The sequence below is a fragment of the Acanthopagrus latus genome, chromosome 13 (genome assembly GCF_904848185.1).
Source record: "Acanthopagrus latus isolate v.2019 chromosome 13, fAcaLat1.1, whole genome shotgun sequence".
NCBI classification, from domain to species: Eukaryota; Metazoa; Chordata; class Actinopteri; order Spariformes; family Sparidae; genus Acanthopagrus; species Acanthopagrus latus.
Window position 1 is genome coordinate 25,479,660 of NC_051051.1, and position 27,046 is coordinate 25,506,705.

The 27,046-nt window shown below is 42.3% G+C and overlaps 1 long non-coding RNA gene across 1 annotated transcript; it reads left to right on the forward strand.

Moving 5' to 3' along the window:
- The first annotated feature begins 23,714 nt into the window (after positions 1 to 23,714).
- Positions 23,715 to 26,619, forward strand: LOC119031310. The gene is made up of 3 exons (XR_005078571.1): positions 23,715 to 24,631; positions 26,239 to 26,349; positions 26,478 to 26,619. It is a non-coding gene; the product is annotated as an uncharacterized LOC119031310 (long non-coding RNA).
- Positions 26,620 to 27,046: the final 427 nt, after the last annotated feature.

Here is a 27,046-nt window from a genome sequence, read left to right on the forward strand (position 1 = left end):
AGCGGATTAGTCTCTGGTGATCAGATAAACATCCATCTCATTACACCCATAAGCTCTTGTGTGTTTTGTGTTTCCTATACAACACAATTTCCTGTTGTTATTTGGAAGTCTTGTCCTGAATCGTGAGAGAACAGCTCTGTTTTCCATTTGGAAGGAGGATTGACACCCAAATCTTCAGAGCCGCTCTGATTTGGTGCCAGTTGAGCTGGAACAACATGGTGCCCACTCTCCACAACAAACTCAAGTGGTAAACACTCAAGAACATGAACACACACACACTCAGAAACCCCTCTCCACTGTGTAGGATGCAATGAATCACTTGTTTTGCAGAGAAAACTACAGTATATTCAAAGAAAGTCCTGAGAAAGTTTTCTCTTTCTCTGTCAGACAAGCCTTCAAAGTTTTTAAGTTCATTTAATATTCTAGTAGGAAACCTGTTATTTTCTGATCTGCTCCTGTTTGCTGTCTCTTAGACGAAACTCAGCTCTATCTTACATTGAAATAGATTTTTAGCGTGGAAAAGCTGCAGGAAGGCGTCAACTTCCTCTCCTTCTCAGCTGCTTCACATAAAGAGAGTACAGCGATGTGATGACCCGGCCAGTATTGATTTGGAGGTTTGTGGGTCGAAAAGATGTCTAGACATCTAGGTTATGTGCGCCGGCTGTCCTCAGACTGACACCAGCACCGCCTGGAAATCACACCAGCTCCTCATTCACTTCAGTGAGTCGAGTCCGTCCACTGTCTCGGCACAGCAGGGTTCTGTAGATGCAGGATCATCCAGCAGACAGGTCTGACCCGGTCCAGGCAAGCGCTCATTCCTGGTACACAATTTTGTAACGTGAATGCCATTAATTGTTCTTGTTACAAGGCTGCATTTGTGTAGTGCTTTATTTTAACTCCCATCAGGGAGGTTTTCTTTTCCCCCGCGTCGTTTGTTTGTTGGCAGGATGACACAAAACTGCTGAACAGAAACTTGGATGGAGGACGCTATCACACCAGAATAGAAGTGACAGAACTAATACAGTTTGTGTTGCTTTCTTTCCTTCCTTTCTTCCTTCCTTCCTTCCTTCCTTCCACACTTGATTTAAAGGATTTGTGAGACTGTATTATACTTCTGAGTCTGACCCTGGTCTGGTTATGGTCTGAGGGTGTCGCTCTCATGTGATCCCCGCCGACCTTAAACGATCTCACTGGAGGGAAACGATCCCCGGCTGCGTTCAGTGTTCAGTGTTTATGCGCTGCAGTTCTGGCTGAACTAAAAGCTTTGGTTTAAATTCAGCAGCTATTTATTCAACCTAATGATGTTTAAACTGCAGCCTTCAGGGCACACACTGAACCACAGGGCCTACTTTTTGTTATTATTCATCAATTCAGTTTTTGTTGTGGCGACATGTGCGCTCCATCCATCACTGCTGTAAAAACACAAGCTATCTGTTGAGGATGCTCCATCCTCGACCACCCACCATTTGCTACGGGCAGCTGATGAAATATAGGACTCTCTGCAGAGTGTTTGAACTTTTCTGTGCACGTCTGTCTGTGGTTTGTTTTTTCTTTTTTTTGTTTTTTTTTTTTTTGCATTTGTCAGGTTGCAATTAGAGCGCGCCGTTTGTCAAACAAGCAACCGTCAGCGCAGCGGGCGTCCAGAGAGAAGTCCAAACAAAACACGTCAGCCAGAGAAAGTGTCTGCTCGTACTGCGTCCATATGCAGCGGCGAGAAAACATCGCAAACCAACCCCGTCATCAACACACACGCATGTAAACACACTGATGCACATGTTATCTGAGCTGGACGCAACTAAACACATCAGACAAAATGAATGTCAAAGGCAAAAGCACTATTTATACAGCGCTTTACCAAACATAATGATGAACAGCAAATACAGTATTACAAAGTGTGTAACTGTTGTGAATGGGCTAATGTGTGATGAGTTTGTGTGTTTTACTCGTAGTTGCTTGGCATTCTAAAGTAAACATGGAGGCTTGTGTGTGATGACACAACACTCTGACACTGCACAGTGTTATTAATAACCCTCAGACACTAATATGGAGTGAAATAAATATTCCTTCTCCCCCCCGGTTGCCAGTTTGTGCACTTGCTTACATTGCTAACACTAAGAAACACTGAGGCAGTTTTCTTCAGTAAACTACCAACTACCCAAACACAGGTACCAGGTGATACCAGCGCTGTCACACTGATGGCTCACACAGTTTGTTAGAAGCTGGAACCAACCATCAAAAATCTGACAGACATAAACAAAACAGTCATTTTGGATTTAAATAATAAAGTCACATTCATAACAATGTTCTTAAGGAAAAGAGATTCAGCACCTTTCAATAAGTTCTGTAGATTTGTTTTTTATGCTACTGGCTCACAGTCCGTTCACATGACATGTCTGTGGGTCAGGACGTGTTTTTGCAGGAGATGTCAAGACATATTTCATGTATTATAAGTGAAAATACAATCTAAGCTGTTCTCACAATATCATGATGAAAACTGAACCTACAGAAAGGGAAGAAAGTTTCACATAAAGACATAATACCTGGTTGGTGGTTTGCAGAATCATTCCTTGCAAGCGTCCCTAACAACTTTAAAATCAAAACAGTTTGTAATGTTTGCATTCCAGCGGGAAGGCCCTGTTATAACCCAAATTAAAGAGTGATGACAGGCATAATTCTGTTAAGTGGCCCGTGTTTGAGCAGCAGCAGAACATGACTGGATCCAACACCAGCAGGGCTGCAGTCAATTTTAAACTGTGGGCCAAAAAAGAGTGAAAAATCTCCTCCTTGTTTGCTGTCATTTCTGAACATTTGAACAAAGCAGGCCTGACACTAAGTGATCTCTCTCAGTGAGATATAATAAACTAAAAGCAGCAAAATATCTTTTTGGTGCTTGTTATCAGCACCGCCGGCGACTCTGCTTTTTGTCACATTGACTGGATTGAAAGTGACTTTCCTTTTTTAATCAGCTCGATGTCTGTCCCAGAAAAATGTTGACATTATTATGTTTCAGTGTCTTTCTTTAGTTTTACAGCTAAAAATAACGCGTGTGACCTCAGTGATGAGGTTTCAGATGATTAGCTGATATCAGAGTCCTGTTTCCTGTCGTGTCTGAGAGTCGCTGGATGAAAGTCAAGCATCCCAAACAGCCAATTAAAGCCAGGAGCCACTACGACACCACGACTGTACCTGCTGCAGTCATGTAGGTGAGGAACAAATACAATGACTGGAGACTGAGGCTATGATGAAAAATGTTCCTCAGCAGCCTATTTTCTATGGCGTATGTTTTGTTTTTGATGTGCAGACAAGACGGGACTCAAATGTTAGTGGCTTTCGGACATATGCATTGTTTCCCCTCAACGTAAGTCTGTAAGTATTAGAGAACCATTTACATGTTTTTATTCAACAAACTGTCAACTGTTGATCGCTGTTGAATACCACACAATAACAGCGGCACTGTATTATTGGCTCAAAGTCTTTGTGTTATGGACCAGATAATTCAGTAAGACCTGCAAGCTCCTCCAGTGTCTCTCCCCCTGTCTGTTCTCTGTGTGTGTGTGTGTGTGTGTGTGTGTGTGTGTGTGTGTGTGTGGGCGTGGTCTCTCTCCAACAGGCAGCAGCCAGGTGAATCCACTCTGCAATCAACCACCTATAAAGCTTCTGGATTCGCTCCTGCTTGTCCCCAGATCGTTTCTTCAGTATACGTGGTTGCTCGTCTCCTGGTTCTCCTCTGTGTTCCAGTATTAGCTTGTGTTGCTAATACCTTTGTGTTTTCTCCACTTCACCTCAGATTGCCGTGCTATCTAAGCAGCCTGTGTCTGCTTCTCTTCCACCTGCTTTCCTGTGTTTCCTCGCCACGAGAATTGCTCAGAGAAGACGGACCACACCACGCCGTGCCGCAACACCGCCATTGCTCTGCATCAGACGTCACACCACGCCACCATCACCCTCATCTTCACCGGTGACCACACGAGCCATGACGGGCCCCCAGGACCTCGCACCACCCCTCCACTCCTACACTTGTTTGCTACGTTTGAACATGCCGTGCTTTTGGGTTCAGATCTTGTACAAATCGTAACAGTTTTAAGGGAAAAAAGAGATTCTTTCATTCTGCATATCATCAAAATTACCTTTTTAATTCAAGTAAATGGCCCAATTCATTTAAAATAAATCCAATAAACAAAACAAAGACACTTCTGGCACACAGAGATGCATAAAGGCTCTTTTCTTTACTTCCTGAGCCTCGTCAGTTGAGGCGGACTCTTAAGTGTCGTGTATAAACCATAAAACCTCCCAGCTGAACTGAAGACAGTGGAGGTACTGTATATGGGCCATATGTTGCTACTGATGAACAACAGGGTCACATTGAGCTTCTCAAATGTGCACTCAGCAAACGGCACTTATCTCCGCCATGTATATATAATGTGTACTAGAAATAACAACCGGTGCTGTAACGTGGGGATGATGGAAGGCAGCAGTGGATGTCAAACACAAGAAGGCCTATTAAGCATGCATTAAAACTGCTCATGGCCTGTGTGTACCAACGCAATTCATTTCCGCAAGACGGAATAATATCTGTGCCAGGAGAGACCAAGAAGGTCATCAGCAAACAGAGCACCAACAACAGTCCTCATTACTATTCATTGAAACTGGCATGTAAATAGAAAAAAAAAGTGGTGCATGCGAGGCTCAGACTGCCACTGCGCTGCCAAGAGCTAATGAAGAACCTGGAAGTGGAGGTGCAGAGAAAAACAGACAACGTTGGAGCGATGTTTATTAGTCGCCGTGTTCCTACAGCGCTGCAGGTGCTGACATTAACCTCTGGCATCAATCTGTTTGCAGCAAACATCCTGGTAAAGTTGCTGTGTAGCATGAAGGACGACGATTACACCTGGATTTTGTGCTGCCGCGCACAAACATACTGAAGAGATGCTGCGTTCATGACCTCTAAAATGTTAGTGTTGTTTCCAAGGACAGATGTTTTCTCACAGTCCTCAGGAGCTTTCGCTTCCACATGTTTAGGGATGTGTCACAGCAACATGTGTGACATCAGTCCCTGTAATCACTGCAATCAGAGGATCCACTCACAGAGGCAAAGTACATTTGCACCCAACATGTACACCAGCTGAGAGAATGTTGAGATCCAGAGAGTTCAAAATGACGGACATTCAAACAGCTAATGTAATTTTTTTTTTCTATAACCAAACTCCACCAAATGGGACAAAACACCAACAGAGCTTTTCTTTTTTTTTGACACTTAAAGACCAGAATCTAGTCCATAGGTTGCCAAGCTTAAAGCCCCACATGCTTGACATAAGACTGTAACACTGGACTGTTAGCTAACCACGGATATTGCTCGGATAAGCAAACTAACTTTAAAAAGCCAGTGACCGGATCTACAGGAATTAATTAGTTTCTCTAAATTTGGGGGCAGTTTGGATAAAGTTCTTGGACTGAATTCAGAGAAGGGTGAAACATTCAAGGCTGACTGCCAGATTAAATACTGGTAGAGTTCATTTCTGTAAAGCAGATGAAGATGAGAAGATGCTGAAAATATGACATGAAACGTCATATCAAACAGTCACTGCAGTCTTCTCTTCCTACAGACACAGAAACAAACAACATATATTTTAGAAATCTTGATACAACACATGTGAAAAAGAACAAGATACAATGCATTTTATTCTCAGCACTGGGCTGCAACACGGGGATCTTCAGCAAGAAGATCCCAGAGCCAACTAACCTGCCATCAGACCACAATCTGAACTGATGCCTCCTGAATCTAAATGCATGATAGGTGGGTTTGAAAATGAGAGGACAAATGTTAAGTTCAAAGGTTGTATGACAGCCAAAAGAAAATATCTGCATTTTTCTTATCTTATCTTATCTTATTGCACTCGGCAGTGTTTGCTCTCTACACTCTCTCCTCGACAGAATCCCTCAACTACGAGTCACTACAACATCACTGCCCACAGTCCAAGTAGATGTATTTATACATGAATACGTTCACTGGCAGTTCTTCAACATCATAACACCTCTTGAAGAACTTCCACTTTGTCTTCCCTTCAGGGCATAAAACTCCCAAAGGAAATCTTTCACGACAACGAGCAGCACGGAGCTTATAGTTAAAGTACAGTACAGAACTCAGGAGGCTGATATCACAGCCCACTGCTCCGCTCAGTGAACCCTTCTGTATATGCAGCAGTGTGTCCTGCCAGAACTTGTTCATAATTCAGTGACTGACCCAGAATTTTTATTCTTCACTCTAGAAAAACCTCTGAAACAGCATTTTCAGCATCAAGGGACACCGAGTCTATCTGGGGCTCCTTAAGGCAAAGTGACCCGTCGTCACCTGCGTCCCAGCGAGAGAGGAGATCCAAGGCGCCGCGGCTCGGAGCTCTAAATGAAGAATTACATTTTAAAAACAGAGCAAGGCTGCAGCGCGTACACATAAAACAAAAAAAAAAATGATTTTCCTCTGTATGGGAAATAAACTGGCCTTCAGAGGTCTGTACAGTAGATGTAGTCGTGAATACAGATGAGATTCAGATACATCAGTCTGCTCTGTCACCACGTAAACTTCAACAGTACTGATACTCCTGATACTCCGTACACCTTTTGAAGATTGATTTAGTGCCAACTGGATCGATACAGTGGGTCTGGTTGAAGTTTCTCTCCTCTACATTGTACCACACTGTCTTTTAATTGACTCGCGTTTGGTCTGAGGGCCTCATCAAAATGACAAGCTAAACCTAAACAAGCATCTCTGACCTTTATTTATATCATCAACTCCTTTTGTTATCTGATGCAGTTCTCTTCTTTGAGAGACATGGGTCACTGAAACACTATATAAATATATATTATATATAATCAAATTTAACACTTATTTGAATAAGAAAATAACGCTCACACCAACTTGCAGATTCATCAATTAGAAAAGGACTCTAAGGAAAGGCTCCAAATCATTTTCAACACAATTTTTGTGGAAGAGTTCAACTATTTTCATCTCAGATTTATAAAACTTGAGGCGCCCGGAGCGCAAAAACAGCGCGCAAAATCCCTTATAATGATTGGACTCAAAGCCAGAAATCTCTGCTAACGAGACGTCCTGGATGATTGCATCCCCTGAATGAGACGTGTGCTGTAACAGGGATGTAAACCAGCGAACTGCAAAAAAATAGAGAGAAGGGAAGAGAAAAAGAAAGTTTTTCATTGGCTCACAGTCCACAGCGCTATTTTCAGAGCGCTGCTCATCGCCGTCTGCACTCGTGCTCCTGTTGCCTTAAGGCATGGTGAGTATCTGAGTGTTTTCTCAGCCACAAGGTCAGACAGACAGTGGCAGCGTTAAGACAGCTCACACACACAACAGGGATGAGAGAGTCTTACATTATTCAAGAGTAGACAAAACCCAGACCTGGTAACTTTTCAAAGTGTAAAAGAGGAGGCTTCTCTGTCAGTGGCGTCCCCCCGGGATCCACCGACGTGAGCATCTTCACATTCTGACCATTCGGGCTGAGTTTCCTGTTCGAGGGAACATCGCTGTTCCTGTGTGAGAAGACACACAACGCAGAAAAACACCTCCGAACAGGCAAGGACAGGCGCACAGTGAGGGCGGCAGGGATTTACGACAACAGAATGTGATGGAGGTCGGACGCCGACTGATTTCTAATTGGGGCTGACCTAATATGTTGGTCCTGCGCTCTCAAAATCAGGATTTTGGCGATACTACAAAATCTGGTTTTGACAAGTCCAGTATCACAGACACAGGATGATTTTTGAAGGCAACTAACAAATATTTTGGGCTTTTTGGGAATACACAAAGAAAATACCAAAACAATTTGGTTTATACTTCATAGTTTACTTTATAGTTTATACTATTCGTCAGGGTGTGCAACGAGGCAAACTGTGTTGTGCACACGACAACAGAAAGATTTTTAAGACAGCTCTACTCATTGATTGAATACAAATATCTTGGGCGCAAAAATGTGCGTTTATTATGTGTATAAGAGTTTTGACACTGTACACACGTAAAAGTCTGTCAGGGTTGACATTCACACTGAGATCAGGACGTCAACATCCAGACAAGATGGAAGCTAGAAGGAGGTAATGAGTGAGAAAGTCTGACTTCCTGGTAAGTCATGGAAATACGTCTCAGCACAGCACAACCCTGATCGATCTGAACTCCACTCTGGGAATCAGCATTTTAAAAGTTGATAAAGTGTGAATTCAGAGGTGGCTTTATGATCCATTTATTGCAGTCGGATCGCAATAAACTGTCTTTGTTTTGGGTTGTTACGGATGTTGTAAAACATTTTTATCTAGTCTACATCTACTTGCTGGTCTACAGTTACTCGTTACTCATTTTAACACAATCTATTAAGAACGTGCCACCACTGAAAACAGACCCGGGAACCAGTCAGCCGCAGGTATATTGCAAATATTTTGTATTTGTTCTGAATGCACCTTCACCGATCATGAAACTGAACTGTATGTTTCAACAGCAAACACAACATGTTTTATAACTTTAGATGCTCTGCCACCATTATTGAGTTCAAACATCATGTAAGTCACCTTTCTTCCACTACAAGACAAAGGTTATAGACTTTATTTAGCGATAAGCTGACGACAGCTGATTCCACAGTGGTGTCTTCTACAAAACTTTAAATACGTTTGAAGTCCTCACAAGGTGACTTTAAGCTACTAACACAATATGTTGTTGGTGGAGTATCACCTCAGGTCTCTTATTTTCCATCCACCCTGGTCTCCTCATTGTTTTTCACCCTCTCTCCCCTCCTGACTCATTCTCTCTTCCAGGCCCCTCTATGTGTAATGGCTTCCATACCGAGGAGCTATTTTTTCTTCTTTTTTTTTTTTTTTACGAGCTGAGCGTGGGATTAATGTTTGCCAGCGGAGGTAAATGGCCGTCCAGGGAGTTACCTGTCAGGACCCTGCAGTGCGCTGGCCTCTCCACGGGCCGATGGATGTTACACAACAGCAGGAGACGTCACCTCGGAGGAATGTGGGGAATGAGAGGGGGGGGAGGCGGATCAGAGGATGAGGGAGGAGAGGGGCTGGAGCAGAAGCGCCTCAGTGACTGTTGTGGTACCCAGACGTGAGTCACAGGCTGATAAAATGGGTCAGCGGATACCAACCTGAGAAATCATGATCCAGTTACGCAACGTGGTGAAGTGTGCAGACTGAAACCTGTGAGTTTATTATCATGTACAAATACATTATAGGTGTCTTACATACACGCATACACACAGTAGTCGTACCTTTGTAAGAGGTTTGGGTGAATGCAGAATAACCCTCTCTAGTAGGGATTAAGGATTAGTTAGGATTTTGTTAATGCCAATATCCATACTGACACCACTTATCAATGCTCTGATAATTCTATTCTCTATGATTTGGTGCAAAAAAATAAAGACAAGGCCAAACTGGACTCCATCTGTGAGAGGATGTTAATCGTGTTTGTCTTTTCCTGTGTTATTTTACCCCGTACGACCCTGGAGGATGGGTTGGGCTCTGTCTTCTGCTGCTGACTGTGTGTATGAGATTAATGAGAAGCACATATTTAAAATGCTTAAAACCAGTCCTAGCTGTGTCCTGAATTAAATCCACAGATTCAAAGTCAATCCCATTTCCAGTTTCGACCTTTACCCCTTGGAGTTACAGGGGCGGTGGGTGAAAACCTTCAAGACCTTCACACCTCATCATCGTCATCGATAGCGACATTTCCAACAGTTTGAAGTTGCTGTTAAAGGAGGGAACGCTGTAATACGTCACAATGCAGGTCAGTCATGTACAAATCAGCTATAATAACGTAACGTTAGCTGGATAGCTAGTTAGCTACCCAGACTTCAGCGAGCTTGTTCTATACTCATTGCAGAGGAAAGCCGTCTCGGTCTTCTCTCACTTTATCCCTCCTCACCGCTGTCATCCTTTTAAACTGGTTTTATGCTCTTTAATATCAAATGTACAATAGAGACTTTCATTTCAAAAATAATATTGATGAATATTGCATTTTATGATAAGGTCTCTCTTTCATTTCCAGCCCATTATCACTGAGAATGCTTTTCTTTCCTCTTTTAAAAGACTGCGTCATACCTCCTGAATACAGCCCCAGATTTCTGTTGCTGTTGCCTTGAAACCTCACAAACAGAGAGGATTGTGGGAGCAAAGCGTGGAGCCATGGTGTCCTTCCCCAGAAACACGTGAGCTTCAGAGAGTTTGTTTCCAGCATATTTTGCTGCCCCTTTCTTTTAAAACTTTCTGTACGAAATTGTCATTCTTCTTTCTAAGACGTCTGAAATATATACGTGTGTCTTTTCTTTGACTGTGTCTCTCGCAACAATAAGGACGATTACAGTGTCAGAAGACTGTAGGAATGACTAAAAGGGGGAAAAGGTGAACATTTGTCATAAATAAGGAAAATTAGGATCATGACCTGGGAGAAAACCAGGAGAAGGGAATGAACAACAGGAGGCTCACAGGAAAATCATGAGGGTGGGCAGGTGTCGTTGCTGGAGTTTAAACTCTGGTCATTCGTTCGTTTTAAATTGAAAGTTTTTGATATTAATTCTTTCAAATGGCTTCAACTTTGTAATGGATGAACCAACAAAAGATTCCCAGAGAATCACACACTGAGCTGTGTGAATAATTCATTAAAGCTACGGTCCATGCGCTTCATGTGGAGTCCTTGAAAATGCGTCTTATTAATACTTCATCAAGACTTAACATTTCCCTGAACTTACAGATATGATGTTGTTGGATTGCAAAGTTTGAATATTTTAAAATCAAGGGTGTAACTGAAGTATCTGTTTTGTTAAATTGCTCTTGCGAGCTCGCCAGCAAGAAGGACAATGCGACTTCCTTCCAGTCTTGTTTTTTTCTTTTTTTCAGAAGAAATAATAGTGAAATTGAACCACTCCGCCATCCGCTAAGCACCCGTGGAAACCCCTCACAGACCCCTTGTCGTCCCTGAACTCCTCTTTTGTGAGCTGGTAATTGGCTCCTAAAACTTTTTCCATTTTTGAATCGAGTCTCTCTGGAGTGCAGGGATTTTTCAGCCCATGGTGGATTCCCTGGCATCCGAGCTCATTACAATAACTACTTTTGCTATACGACGATCCATCGGCGTCGGTCCTGAGAGCCTTCCTGGGTCCTGACCCCTCAGCTAAAGACTCGCTGCTGTGGACTCCGAGGTTGGAGAGGGTCTCCGGCTCCCCTCAGGCTAATGCTCTCACTCTGTCTTCTGCACTGAGGTCATCCTGTAAACACTGAAGTGATGGTGTAAGCAGATAATATGAAGCTGGGGTCTCTAATGAGGGACCTTGCTGGTAGGTTTAAGACATTAACTCCACCCAACACTGGCGTGACTGTTGGAGCGGTTGGGGGAATTTTGGGGTGCTGAATGTCGTCTCAATAATGGGGTCAGAAACCTGAAGTGTTCCAGTTGGAGACTTGGACGCTCACTGGTTAATCAAGACGAATGGAGCCATTATGCTATGAAAGCTGCATTTATTCGCTCGATTGGCCACTTAGGTCTTTAATACATACTGAAAACACATTAAGACACTGAAACACCAACATCGTGTACTTTCAACACTTTTACTGCTGTTTTTTATACCGATTTGATTTATTTTACACTTTCTGTCTTTGCACGACAATAAACCTCTGTTGTCTTTACATGTTTAAAATATATTTGTGTCTCATGTACATACATGTTTTTCCTGCTATTATTGTTATAATTATTAATTTCATACGCAATTTATTAACTGATTTCTATTTACCATTTCTATCTAAGTATTTTTCACACAAGTTTACAGCCGGAGTGACAGTAAAAAACCTTGAAAATCTATTTTAAGTCTTCTTTTTGCTCAGGTTTGGTTTCCACCATCTCAGGTGCACCCTGGTCTGAGGAGAAAATGCGATATTATGAGTTTTGTTTTTGATGGAAGTGGAAGGCAACCACATCGAGTGTAACCAAGCAGATTCAGAAGTCAGCGATATTAACATCAAGCAAAGGTGTTTTTAATGCCTCTGTAAAGACTTTAAACAAGCTGATGAGAGCAGATTCTTTAAATCTGACATCTTTACAGCTTGTTGGATATGTTATTTGTTGATGATGATTTTGCCTTTAGTCGTCCTGTCAAATAATTATTTTACCTTCAGTTTACCTGCAATACTGTGAACTGGAACCTGACTGTGGTGTTTTCTTTTTTTTTTTTTTTTTTAATTCACACAGTAATCTTTTCAAGGGTATTATGGTTTTAAATCAAAGGTAAAAACACACACCAGAAAGGGATTTCTTTAATCAAAGCCATTTTAATACAAATTGCTAATTAACAGCAACCTGGCCACCAAAAGTGCTGCCATAGCAACAAGTCATTTACATTAATTATCAGCCTGTATTGAACTGGTATCAAAGTTAAGCTGCAGAGAGCCCTAGTTCAGAGAGAAGCTCCATCAAACTGTGAACATGTTAACAGGAACGTTTCAGGCTGAGATCGTCATGTAACCACAGAAAGTAACCACATCTGCATGCTTTTCTTGGCTTTTTTTCTGATGGTCGCAATAAGTCACCAGCTTTGGCACCAATCGCTTTGTAGAAAGTCTCAGAAGTTGGTTAGTGGATGGCAGCCATTTCCCTCTCGTGTCATGCTCAGTGGTGGGATCACCAGAGTTGTATAAACGCAGGAAATCTGACAAATTATCATCATTTCATGGTTCTGGAGCGACCAGCAACTGGAAAGATGACAGAAGCAACAGATGTGATGAGTCATTAGACAGCAGCTAGCGTTAACATTCAGCTAGGAAGTGACTAAGTGCTAATGTTAGCAACGGTTGCTGATGGGTTTCATCAAATTTGTTGTTCTACGTTGAGACACAGCCTGATGTGCGTACAGATGTTCAGTATCCATCGTCTTTTCAGGTGCTGATCAATCAGGAAACAGTAAATTGATGTGAAACTGTCAGATTTCTCATGACTTAAAGGACAAGCTAGTTGGCTCACCAACTAAAATCCTTGTGATAACACCAGTAATCTCCGGTACGACAGCGTTTAACAACTAAAGAGCACCGTGTTAATGTACTGCTAATGCAAGCCAAATATTTCATACAACTCCAGCTTCACATTAAAAGCATTTTACTGGTGAAATACAAGTTGACTTTTATTTCAAAGGAGGTTACGCACAGGAAATGCAAAGTGTTCACCACTTTTCCTTCATCAGAATGTGTCAACGGAGCATGAAGGAAGCTGTGAGATGAGCTACTGACAATACTTTTCCCTCATTAACATATTCAGGATCTCTTTTACCATTGGGTTTAAATCTGAAATATTGCCAAATACTGACTTTTGAATTATCACTTTCAAAACAATTCCTCAGCCATCTTCTTGTTAGTGTTGAGTAGATGCCTGCGTCAGTTTGTAACGTCTGTCATTCCATGGTTGATTGATGGTGAAGGTGATGGGCCAGTAATGTGAGCAGTGTTAACTAGACCACGGTGTAACACAGGGAAAAACAAGCCAAACAGCGATATGGACTGAAAGTTTTTTCGTCATCTGTTTTGACAGTTGCCCATGTTAATTCATACAGAAAATGCATGCTCATCGGCGTAGATCGTTGGATACACCACAGTGTGTCAAAAAAAGGCAAGAACAAAAGTTTGTGTTAATTGTTTTGTCTCACTTTGTGTAAAACTTTCTCGAATTCCTGCAGAAACACCAGACAGAACATTTCCTCTGATTTGATTTCAATTGTGCATCAACGGTCACGGACCTCTGATCAAGCGCGGCACCGTGATGCATTATGATGTTTGAGATTTTTGGACAAATTTTTCTTCATCAAGAAGACTTCATGCTGGGAAAATAAAAGTCATGAAGTTTTTCAAAGCACACTCCCTGATTACCACAAAATTTGTCAGAGCAAACAATTTCCACTTTTGATGAACGCTGTGTTTTGCTTCATGGGAATCATTGCCGCAGTTGGGAGGCTCTTTCATCAAGCTGGAGCCACATCAACATGAAACACAGCATGTCAGCCGCAACTACAACAAGGGCTCCGAAATATCACACAGTACTGGAACCTAGCATTTTGTCACATTTATCAAAATTGCTGGAAAGAAATTGGTGAAATCCAAACCGTCTCACAAACAATTTATTCTGAGGATGTCGGACAAACCACCAGAGCTTTTCCTCTCTAATCATTGTGGTTTCTTTCAACATAAGATTTTATGGTTAGCGAAGATCAACAAGCTGTGTGCAGTTTACTAATGAGACCAAAAAGAGCCCTGAAATTACCTCTGGCTACATTCAGCGTCTTATTTTTGTTCCCACACATATGCAAAACCATACAAAAAGCCCTTGTATGGCAGTCAGCGGCTCCTGCTGTGTGCTCAGCAACATGCAATTGAATGGTTTCCCTCTGACTAATTACTTTACCTTCAGGTCCCGCTGAAGGACGCCTGCTGGTGCACCACAGGGAACAAGAAAATAAGGTACGAAGTGGTTTAAAGGTAACCTTCTGATTCTTCTCACCAGGCCGCCAAGACTGAAGGAGTCCAAACACACGAGGAAAAGAGAGAAATTATAAAACAATCATTGTGGAAAAATAGTTAGGACTACAGGCGTTTTTGATCCTTTGTCACTTATCTGTTGCATCTCGCAGCATCAATCAAATGTCAAACTGTAACAACTCCTCTTTAATTGAAGTATATTAAAGCATCATGCAGAGACAAAACACAGACATGAAGTTTTTTTTTTTCCATTAACATGATGAAAAGGGAGCTCCCGCGGGTGGCCCTCAGCTGGCAGGGAGACTGTTGTTGACATAAGCATCTTTAATCGATCTGAAATAAATCAAGAGAATTCACAGCTAGAGCTTTTATTTGTTTTGCAGTGGGAATCGAAGGCTTCTGTCTGCTGCCATGCCACATTTTACGTGCATGATGATGGTGAAAGGTTACTTGACACGCAGGATGAGCAGTTTAGATTATAGTGTATTTTGTTTATTGACTTAAACGAGCTTCTGGCTGAAGTTCCACTGACGTCAGGGATATGATTCACTTGAATATCCTCTGAGAGATGACATCACAGTAAGCAAAAACACCAATCCCAGCGTCTCGAAGGGACCTGTTTGCCTTTTCTTTCTTTATTCTTGACACAATCTACAGACAGTTAAACAACGTATCACCTGGGCTCAGAGGATCTTTGGGGTCTATCAACAAAACACGTCGTCACCTGGGCTGGGTCACCCCTCCTTATCCACGTGCCCTCTCTGCTGCATCCGGGAGATTCTGCATGACTCGTTTAGCCTCTGCAGTCGACCTCGATGGGCACAGTCTGCCACAAAGTATTGACCCTCCTCTCAGAGGACTCCTCCATCAGGATCAGTCCAAGTACAACGATTTGCCTCACGGTCAAAAGTCTCACAGACTTCATGACCTAGCCCTGTTTGTAATGTCTCATCCACTGCAAATCCCAAATGCACTCCTCTCCACCGCTTCTTATCCGTGTGGGTTTCCCCCGTGTAACCCATCTTCCTCCCAGGGTCAAAATACAAGTGGATTAATTGGTGACAGAATGAATGTGAGTGTCATTGGTCGTGTCCATCAGGGAACACAGACCTGGTGCTCACATCCATCCTGAGCGATCTGAGCATAAGTGCACAGGTTTAATCCCATCAGCTCCACACCTGGCAGACACATGAGTGACTATTTGTGATCAGATCTTGCTTCCCCACTCTGTATGCAAATAAACAAGTACATCATGGTGAAAGAATAAAATGCTCGATTTTCAACACAAAGAAATAAATATGTTCATGTGTTACTTTTGCCGAATTTACAAGGAGGCCCAAGGTCACTGTCAGTGACAGCGTTTCACAAAGATTCACAAAGTGTTTCCTAACTCAACAGCTCACAAAACGGAACAATTTGTTAAGGGAGTCTGGGGACTTTCTTCACAAGTGTCAAAGCCGTTGCCTGTATTGGTTACTGTTGAATGTATTTGTAAAATGTGGCATGTTTATGTTAATGTAATTGCTAATGTGATGAATGTAGGAAGACATGTTGCGTCATACTGACAGTTTTTACAACGAAACAATATACTTAATGTCTTGCATTTGCATGCCGAATTTACAAATAGGCACAGAGGATTTAGAAGATGTCATTGCAAAGTTTCACAAAGTTCATGAAGTTTCTCCTCACTGGACAACCGTTAGAATCACGCAATTTGTTAAGGGAGTCTGGGGATATTGCAGTCAGTCTTTCTGTCTGATACGTTTTGGCTTCTTGGGCACACAACTGCAAACTGTGATCAATCCATCCTGATCCCGAAGCTGCACGGCTCAGCTTTTCCTGAAGAGAGAGGTGTGTGTGTGTGTGTGTGTGTGTGTGTGTGTGTGTGTGTGTGTGTGTGTAAAGTGATACAAACATGCCTCCTGCACCGCTCCATTGTCAGACATAATCTCAGCTGTTAGGGGGATGAGATGTTGGGCTTATTTGTGCTGAAGTCTGTCCGACATGGATCCCAGGTTCCACAGGTATTAAGGCGGACATGATGACATCGTTCCCGGACACCCAGGCACCAGCTCATCCCGACGCAGCCTTCAACACAGCATGTCCGACCCTTCGCTGAGCTCACAGGAAGAGACATGATGGATTTCAAAGTAAAGTTGTGTGGAGTGTACTGATAGAGCCGGGCGTTGTCAGGATCGCTGCGGCTGCGAACACGTCTTTACCGACAGATCGTCCTCGAAAGGTATGTAGGGATGTCAGGAGAGTATAACAGACGTCATGGAGAAGAGAGGAACAAGGGCTGAAGATAAATGGTCGGGGGAAACTGAATAGATGACCAGAAAGAATGAAAGAGACAAAGAAAACGAGAGAAGTAGGAGAACCACAGCTTGGATGGGACGAGAATGGATTTGTTTTTTATCAAACTGAAGCAAATCTTCAAACAAATGTTTAAAAGCGCGCTTCAAAATGAAAATGGATTGGTGAAGCAAAACCACCCACAAGTGAAATATAAAGAATCTCTGCGATCTTAAGAACGGTGATCAGTTTAACATCACGTCAAAGTGTGTACATGTAATAAATTCAATCTATTTTGTGCAATAAGATTACATGAATTAAAGTCACTGCAGTAAATTGTCAGCTGTAGCGATGTAACTACGTCAGAATTACTCGTCGGGTCACCGCCCTAAAAGACGGGAACACAAATAAATCAAATCAAATCAAATTAGTTAAATCGATCAGTCTCATGAGAAGGAATTGATCATTTGCAATACACTGACTTCTGTCTTCTGCTTCAAAGAATAACACAGACAGCTTCATAGTGACAGTGAAGATGCTCATGTATTGCTAATAGATGCATGATTAATAAAGAAGCAAATAAACAGATGAATAAATGTATTAAATGATGAGACAGGGTCCTTTTTCATGGAGCTTATTGAAAAAAATCCATGTTGAAACTTTCATTTAATTCATGAGACGTTTGCAAAATCCTACTTCAAATACTTCTGAGTTGAATTTGATTATTTTTGTGATTCTGTGTCCTCTAAACCTCACCATCGCTCTTCTTGTCCTGGATTGGGTTGAAATTTGTCGTGAACATAAAAGAGACCCTGAGGAAACTTGATAACATGTCTACATTTAACTAGTTGTTGCTGAATGGTTATAGTGATCAAATCAACAACAAGAATTACTAAAATTCTGAACTTTAGCTCAGAGGGACATTAAATACATTAAACAAATTCATACCTTAAAAAATATTTGGAATACAGCTACAGGATTTTACAATGTTCCATGAATTTAATAGAAGTTTCAATATGATTCTTTTTCTTGACAGTCCATGACGGGAGGTCTGAGATAAGTTGGTACAGAACGACCCTTTAGTCATTTAGCTTCTCTGAATATATAAATTGTATGAATATCAGAGACACTGAAGCGTTTATGTTCCCTCTGGTTGTCGTCTCAGACGTCCGACAGAAGACTCGGCCGTGTGAGGGTTAAAACACACTGAGTGACGTCACAGCTCTGGTGAGTACCGGACTAACCGACTGACTTTGGTTAACTGACTGTCCCGACACTCTCCATCTCCGGCGGCGTCGGACTAATGCTCTCCGGATCGATACTAAACACATTCAGTCCTCCGGAATCACATCAGGGGGACATGAAGTGCTGAACAAGGACGGACAACTTTGTTTGTGTTTTCTGTCTTTGTCCACAGAGCGGTTCATCTTCCTATAGTTTGTTCGTACATGTATGTTTCTGAGCTTCACATGCGCGGATCATAATTCTGTAAATGTGAGCAGCTGCTCAGAGCCTGTGGACAGAACAAAGACACAGGTCTGCCTCTAAAGTCCTGCTGGTGTTTCATTTTGGGACACAGTCCCAAATGTCCTTCAGAGGGAGACGTTTTTACTTTGAGTCTGTGCTTTATTGCTTTTATTTGAGTTAAGAAGTCTTTTTTTATTATATATATATATCAGTTTTTCTACCGGAGGAATGAATGTGTGGACTCTCTTCTGCAACTTCTGCTTTTCTCTTAGTTCCTGTGTGCTGTACAACTCAAGAAAAATCCATATTGTATGGTTAGTCGTTACCACAGAAGCCCTGATGTATTTGTTCTGTTGTGGTCAGACTTCTCTTTGTATTCGCTGAATGTATGTTTGCGGTCGGAGCAACAGGTGGTATCATGTAAGTAGCGAGACGTCTTGTTAATTTCTCGAAACATTTGATCCGGCCGGTTGTCTTCAGAGGAGCGGTGAGGTCAGGAGGAGGTTTGTTGGGAGTTAAGTTTGACATCTCACCTCGAGACGAACAGAGGAGATGATGTCTGTGTTACTGAGAGAATCGGTGCACCGTCGGTGTTCTCAAAGCTCTTCTCTTTGAACAAAGTTTTAACTTAGTACTTTTGTATCGACGTTACATACATTTTACATCAGTCTTACAGATGTTTTTTTTTTCCTCTCACCTTGAGTGTGAAGTTATTACAACTTTTATTGTCGTTTTTAAGATAAAAAAGAAAAAAGAAAAAAGGAAAGAGCTGTGTCGGGTTCAAACGTACAGCCTGGTTCAACAAACTTCTCCAAAGAATCACATCCGGACACAAAGTTTCACAGTTATTTTATCTTTATTTAACAAAAAGAAGAGAGCCCTGACCTAAACAGCAGCAAACTAAACATGTAGCCGCACATCAGAGTGTGTTTTCAGTTTGTAATTATTTCACCAGGAGCACTCTGACTAACAGGAAGTCTCTGCAGTCTCATATACATTTAAACGCTCACATGCTTCCCCCGCTGGACAGATGTCTGACCATATGTTAATATAAGCAGTTAATGGCAGCATCTGTTTATTCTGAACTCATTTGGGAGACATGTTTCACTAAGCAGCCCGATGGATCGGACACGCTCAGTTCAATAATGTCAGCGCCTCACGATTTATAGCACACGCTCCAGCGAACACGGTAAATAACTGCTGTGATACACGAGCAGATTATTGGAGATTCAATCATCTGATTTTCATTAATATACTGATATTCTCCTCAAGCAAAAGCCAACAGGCTGACTAGTACATCTAGCAGCAGTACTGGAGTGTAAATAAGAACATTTACTCGAGTAAAGTACTTTAGTATTTTACTCGAGTGTTTCATTTTCTGCTGCTTTATACCTCTACTGCAGTATGGAGGACAGAAACTGCCAGAATCAGAAATGAATAAAGACATTTAATAAAAAGTCCAGTAAATATATTCATACATAAACAAAAGAGTACCCATTAATAAATATATAAAATGTGACATAAACTGATATTTCTGCTTTAATTTGCCCCTGTGTTTATCAACATTTCTGTTAAATCAACTGTTAAACTTTAAGTTTAATTCTCATATTGTGTGTATTACTGAACTGACAACATTTATTTTCAATATTGTCATTATTCATTTCTGATTTGGGCAGTTTCCGTCCTTCATACTACACAAATATTGTACTTTTTACTCACTACAGTTACTTGTTAAATTCATTTACTAGTTGTTTTGCAGACCAGCTGCTGCATCAGAGTCAAAGTAGTGAATTATTACATTTTTAGGTTTTTTGTCATCAGATTTACTTAAACACGATTAATAAAACAAAGAAAGTCATGAGTACTTTATCTGTATCTATATATCTACTATGTGATCAGTCCACCTGTTGTATAACTGCCAAACAAAGTAATCTACTTGACTGTCCTTGACTGTTTTGCAGCTGTGTGTTACAACCGTCACTCAACACATTTCTGATCTGGATTTAAAAGATAATTTTTATCTGACTTTCATCTGTTACAGTCCTGAAAGTTTCACTATATGAACCTGATACTGTGACGCGTAATCGTAGTGACAGCGGTAGAAAAACCCTGATCGGATCGATTAGGTCTCCAGGCTTTGATCACTGCGGAGCGTTCAGGGCTGACAGTGTTGTGTATTTTGTTGCTTGTTGGAAAAGTGTGTGAATTGGCTTGTCGGGTGGCACCACACAGCGGGACGCCCGTGTGTCTTTGATCACCGGAGGCCGTTTGAGGTTTCGTAGCTTTGTCGACATTCTCCATGTTTAAACGCATGCGAAAGATGGTACAGGTACTCAGTGGCTGAACCGCTCGCTCTAAGATATCTGATCAACGCAGGTGATGATTGGTTGTTACACTCAGCCCCAGGTACCTTTGATCCTCGCAGAGCTCTGCACCAATATAAATCTCTTTCATCACATGACCTCAAAGCCACAGATCAAACGCCGAGCGGAGCCAAGCTGAGCCGAGGTGCAGCCTCCAATGAGTCATCTTTATCTCCGGCCAGTATCTTAAGAGCCAGAGGGCTCGAACTTAGAGATGCTACAGGTGTTTCCTCTTCAGACGCTTTATTCTTTCCATGGCGGTGAGGCGATAGTCGGACCAGGTGACTGTCGTTTCCATCCTCCCTGAGCAGCTGCTGGTCACGGTTTGACTGTAATGTCTTTTACAAATTATCAAGTGACATTTGAAAAAGACGAGGGATAAGAAAGGCTATTGAATTAATGAAAGTGAGGAGTAATCTCATTGAATCGACTGTTGGCAATGTTTGATATATTGTTAATGTTAAATTTTCATTTTCCTGGTGTGACAGTTCTGTGCTAACAGTCCTGTTAGGTCTAGGAAAAGAAAAAACACTTGGTTAGGGTTCAGAAAAGTTCATGTTTAGGCCTAAAAAACCTGCTTCTGTCACTACAAACAGCTGAGGTCTTTTAAATGTGTAGGGCTTTAATGCTTCCAAATGTTGAAACCCTGTCTTGAACAGTGGTCACCAGCTTGGCAGCCCAGTTGTCTTGACACGAGCCGCATTTAACACATGGCAGCTAGCAAAGAGTTAATGGTTATGCTGCCTCCTGTAGCGTCAAAGCGACCTTTAACTTCCACAATTCACAAATTACACCTTTAATGGATGTAATTTATTTAACTTAATATGATGGTTTGCAACAGCTAACCAAACAGTAACCATTATGTGTTGGTTTTCCACCTGCCTGTGGATCGGCCCTCTGCAGATGTTAACAGAAAGGACTGACGTACGCGTCTGACGCAGTTTGAGGGTGTGAAGTCGTGTTACTCGTGCGATGATTGATGAGCAACGGTTGCCTCATCAGCTCCAGCAGTCGACTGGTCCGACCTGAGCAGCTCTGACGTATCAGACCCTGTTCGCTGTATTAATGTGAAGCAGAACCTTGCAGGAGAAAGAGAACAGCAAATCTCTCGGTAATAGAAAACAACTGCTCGGGGTGTTTTGCATTATGCAGCGTCAGGCCTCGGTTTGCCTGAAGAAGCACATCAGAGCGAGCGGCTCGGCCTCACCGCATCGCCGGTTTAAGGTCAAATTCACAGCGTGGCGTCATTGTTTTCCCTCCCCCAGGACTTTGCTCTCTTTTCTCCTTACAGTTTATTTCTGATGCTCTTTGTTGTTGTGTTGCAGCTCCCCAAATGCTTTACAGACCTTAATAAAAAACAATAGAGCATCCAGCGGCGATGACGCCAAAGATTTTCATGTTGTGCGTCCAACAGCTCCCCTGTGAGTGTTACTGTCCATCTGTACACTCAGTGTGGTTTGAGATAAGAAGACACAGAACACACACAATAATCAACACATTAACATTTAGATCTCTTAGATTTCAGGCTTTAAATAAAGACAGGTTTTTTTGATACAAACTGCAGAATGAAAATGATTATGATTATGTTCACTGTCGATTAATCTCCTTAAGACAACTTGTCAAAAACTGAAAAATGCACTTCAGTTTTCCTCAGTGAGTGACAAAAAGAGGAAGCAGCCAAAGAAACATGTCCTCTTGCAAAATGAATCGGTTATTGAAGTAGTCAATGAATCGGCCGACCGACTTCAGGTCCTGATCTGCAGGGCCAAACCAGGACAGCCCAGGACCGCTGACTCTCCCCCTGACTGAGCTGCTTACACAACAGCACTGCTGCCGTAAACACTCGGAGCCGGAGTGTTTATTCTTAGCTGCAGTCACACTTCATCAGTACAGCATTAATGTGGCCTCAAAGAAAGTGTGCAGCTCGCTGTCCTGTGGATCAAATGATCCCTTAAAACAAAACGAGATAAAGACCCACTTTTTTCTAATTAACAATGGTTTCAGCTTAATTCCCTGTGGGCTGATGTTGAAACTCAGAGGGGGATTATCAGCAGACACTGCAGCTCCCCTCAGAGTGTTTTAGTGTTTTAGTGTTCAGTCTCACTATCTTGTACACTTCACTTCCAGCAGCAGCAGCTGTTTCAGTTAAAAGAAGCTCTGGTGAAGCTGCTGTTCAGCAGACAGACACGTCGGAGACGAGCTGGTGAAGAAAGCGGAGCATTCAGCAGCTAAAGAGACAGATGGAGGAGACCAAAACAGAGCTAAAAGGAGATTAATACTGGATTTAGATTCATCAGGTGAAAACGAACGCTCATGTTGCTCTGTGAATGGTGGATATTTATATATATTAAAATAATTTAGCGCACATATATTCAGATTTTCTCAAATAACGTTGAAATGATGGAACAGTGTGTTTACTTGTTGAGATTTTTTTTCAGTAAATGATTTGAAAACATTGGAATGAACTTGCATCGTGCAACGTTTTAAGTTTCTGGCTCCAACTGTTCTTTTCATATTTTCCAGATATTATTAAAGTATTTTTGCTGTTATCTCATAGTGGGCAGGAGACAGGAAATAAAGCTTCCGGGTCAGCACCTCAGACCCGTACACCACCGGGACACTTGATTATTTATTGTTTAACTTTATACATGATTTCTGCATCATTTATTCTTCCACCCTCAGTTTAAAAATGTCCGAACCAACTTTGTGACAGTGTTGTGAAAAGTGCCCAAAAGTCCTACCAGTGTAAAAATAAAGATATTGTGTTTTAAAACATTTTTACTTTTTAACCATATCACCCATACCAGTCGTACTTGAGCAAAAGTCTTAAAGTACAAGATATGAATGTACGTGAGTAGCAAAAGTACAAGTTAATGTATGTGGTGGAGTCTGAAGGGATAGAAAAGTTGAAATAGTTAGTTTGAGGTTGAAGTATTTTTACAGACAAATGTCTTTTTTTAAATCAAAGATGAATGAAATCTGCAGCTCCTGTGAAGCCTCCATGTGTCTCCCGGCCTGCAGGGGGCAGCGCCGAGGCAGCTCACAGTGATGCAGGTGAGGTCACAGGTCAAGCTGTCAGCACAAAGAGGAGGAAGAGCAGCACAGCTAAACGTGTACCTGACAGGAGAAGTTTAAGGAAGGCGGCTGAAGATCTGTGCAGCAGAGTTTTGTTGTGTTGCGCGGCGCCTGAGGAGAGTTTACTGAAGCTGTGAGCTGCAGCCACGGGCCTGAACGCTGCTGTAGAGGTAGACAGCTCATCAAGATGAGTGACAAGCTTCTGGCCAAGGAACAACAGCAGCAGCAGAGGAGGAGAGGACCGGACTAACAATAGAGTGAGTGCCCGGAGGCGAGAGCTGGAGGAGAGGGGAGCGGAGGAGACGGGTTAAAGAAAGCTTTTAGTCCTCTTGACAATCAAAAGGTATTGTGGGTTGTGAGCGGTGGGGAGCAGCTCCACGGGAGGAGGGCAGCTCGTGATATTCTGGACACTTGAGTGTGTGTTTCTGGCAGTGTGTTTCTACCTCCTGATGTGCTGGAGCCATGAGTGCTGAACACAAAGCAGGACCTTTTTTTTAAAAAAAAAACCCAAAACGAGAAAAATGGAAATATTTGACTCAGTCTCAGCTCAAATACACACAAAACATCTCTTCAGGCTTCTATTGCTGCAGTAAAAACACCTCCTGAATGATGTGCTGACACAGTCATAATGTCATGTTGGTGACATGGCTCCAAATGTTAGTTAATCCCCATTAAGAGCCAGAAATAACCATGTTTACAGCCCGGTACAAAAGCAGACTGGGTCTCTGGCAGCTACCCGTCAGCTGTCGTGCTTCACGTGGATCGCCTCAGCTTCACCCACGCTCCACCTCTTCGCCCACGATGATGTCACACAGCGTCTCGTTGAAATTTCCAACTTCCCTAAATTCAAGTCTTCCTGGTGCCTGAAAGTTAACAACACGCTTGGCTGACCAGGACAAAATGAAATGATCTCTTCGGTGAGTGAACACAGTTTAACCCTCAGCAGTGCAGCCTGCCCACATATACACAGAACAGCATGAGCTAACATCGTATTGTATCTTTTATGCTAAATATTCCATTAACATGCTAACACCAAGTGAGAGAAAGATCTTCATTGCCTGAAATGTTCTGCCTAAATAAACAAGCTCTCTTTATTTCATGACTAAATAAGCTGAATAAACAAACTGACCTTAAAGGACAACGCAGTTTCTACTGTTTAAATTTGTTTATATGTGGCGGACCCCGCCACCATTCTATCATCAAACAGCATTCTGGGACCTTAGTTTTCCTCTGAGAACAGCTTGTTTATTCATTTATAGAAAGAAGTTTGCAAATCCTGGTTCACATCATAATAAAATGTTGATATTGTACCCTAACCTTAACTGTAAAATAGTTTAATTTTCTTCTCCAGAACTACAGAATGCCCCTTTAAACTGAGATTGCAAATGTTGTACAGTCCAAGTATCAGCGTGTAGCATTGACCATAGTGAGCATGATGCCATGCTAGCTTTAGCATTTGTTTTGATGTCACGTCATCACTCTTTTAATTATAAATAAGAAGAAAATATCATGAATTATAATTACAGCAAATTGTTCCAGGAAGTCTCCTGTGTTTATTTTATATACCACAGGACTGATTCAGGTGTTTTGATTATTCATGAAAAACAAAAGAGAATCTGTGGTGTTGAAGAAAAAAGAAAACACTCTGGACCATAATCAGCGATTAATCTGCATCTTGTGTTCTTGATTTTCAAGGCGTCGGAGGCGACTGAGCTGTGTTGTGAAGTGTGATCAGCGTCGCTTTGCTTTGGTTTGTTCAGGTGTAACATGAGGAAGGTCGTTCTCTCTCCTTGGCGTTAAACCTCTTTTACGTGTGAGTCCAGTATAGTGTAGTTGTTTGTCAGTTTAAAAGATAATATTTCAACTTGAGAAAGTCTCAGTCAGTCACAAAACTAATGAACTATAAGACTACACACCCAACAGTTGTGTTAGTATTGTCGTTTGGTTGAACGCTCACCAAAACCCGTAACTTAAAGGTGCTATCTGTAAGAAAAGTTTATTCTTGAGTCTCAGTCACAACTTGTAAAATAATGGCGCTCTGGGATTGTCCTTGTACCTTGAGCCCAGTTGGCGGCTGGTGACGTGCTGAGTGAGACGATGTAGTTCACTGAGAGCTTTAACACAAAAGTAATAACGACAAACTGCAACTTTCTTGACTTGAAGAATCGTCGTGTGTGTGATTCATCACACAATTCAAACAGGATCAGTGAAGTATTCGTCTTTGTTGATTCACTACCAGACAAAGTTTGTACCATGAGGGTGATTTCGCCTCTCTGTGGTGGACTTTACACACACTTCTGCAGGGACGGGAGGAGCGGTGGATTTAGAGGACTTGGCGACTGAAGCGATGCAGATTTGAGTGATCGTAATACACGAGAGTAAAGAGTTGAAACAAGGGAGATGAATCAATTTGTGTCAAAGACAAAATGAAATTTAAAGCAGATGACTTTGAAACCCGTATAGAAAAGACGGACATCTGCTTCACACTCGTGTCTTTCACGTTGCTTCTGTTGTGTCACTTCAGTTTGACAGATCGTCCTTCAAACCACAGGCCGCAGCTGAAGCTACCAGCTACCAGCTACCAGCTACCAGTGTCAGCATCAGCGTCTGAACTCGTACCTGCTTCCTCAGGACGGTGAGTCACTCTGGATCTGTGCGTTAGGTAGACACGTGCAAATGCAAAGGGATGTGCTCTGTCACGACTGAGACTCGTCCTCTCTCTCTTTTTTGTTTTTCCGCCTGGCATTTTTCTGCGATCCTCAGCGAGGGGAGTTCAGATCGGAGTGGCGCAGCGTGCAGCTGAGTGCTATTTAATTACCTGCTTTTGGAAAACCGCCGGGAATGCAACTAAATTAGGTCTTGTTTGAAGGGTAAACAAATGTGCCAGAAGATGTCTCCCATCACCCTCCCAGCAGAGGGAGAGGACGAGGAGGGAGGGGGCGGGGGAGGCGGGAGACGCTTCCTATCACAAATATTATAATAGCCGTGTGAGAAGCTGTTGGAGGGGAGTGGAGGCGTGCAGTAACGGTGACACCGAACGGTTTTAACTTTGCGTAACACAGCAATGAATTGATGGAGCTTTGGGTTGGGCTGATGCTCAAACAGCGAGCTTTGTTCTGAAACGCTCGAGTCTAAAGGCTTCGGAAACAAAAGCGGGAGAATGAAACGGAGTTCGCTTTGATACTCGAGCGCCGCGTTTCAAACGGGCAGGTGCAGCAGAGAGCTGAACGCCGACTTTCATCCTGACAGACAGGACGAGGAGGGCTGAGGCTTCAGGTGCTGGATGTCTAATTCTGGAGCTGGAGGAAGTCCTTTTTGTTCAAATTTGGAAA